The sequence below is a fragment of the Bombus vosnesenskii genome, unplaced genomic scaffold, assembly GCF_011952255.1.
Source record: "Bombus vosnesenskii isolate JDL3184/JDL3185 unplaced genomic scaffold, Bvos_JDL3184-5_v1.1 scf7180000013339, whole genome shotgun sequence".
NCBI lineage: Eukaryota > Metazoa > Arthropoda > Insecta > Hymenoptera > Apidae > Bombus > Bombus vosnesenskii.
Window position 1 is genome coordinate 1,068,281 of NW_022882976.1, and position 539 is coordinate 1,068,819.

Sequence of the window (539 nt, forward strand, 5' to 3'; positions counted from 1 at the left end):
CACTTTGTCCTGATGTTTCTTCGATTTTACGTGGAACCGGGATGAATTCCTAGTATTGAATAACATTCACGATATCCTTTAATAAAAATACCATTCCTAGAATTTTCCTCCATCAGAAAGGGAAACAATATTCTATTTTAACATGGAGCGTTTCGCTTCGCTCGCAAAGGGATATTAAAAGAAGAAAGAGGAAGAAAAAGAGAGAAAGAGAGAAAATAGAAGAAACGAGCAAGGGAAGGAAAATAAAATCTATCGTAGGAAATAGGTTGAAACTTATCGACTAAAAAGCTCTTGCCATACCTTTTTCCGCGAACAGTACCACCCCGATATCTTGCGCCAGAGTGGACATTTCATTTCGTTAACACGATTACGCGTATTCGTGCGCAGAGTATCGTGAACTCATTTTAATTGGGATTACGTTTCAATTAAAACTCTGTTCCCCATTAGGTGGTAGCGTTGAGTTTTGGAGAATAATTGATACGAACAACACGTTATCCGATTGCGAGGCCGGATAAAATATGCATGTTTACCAATCAAAA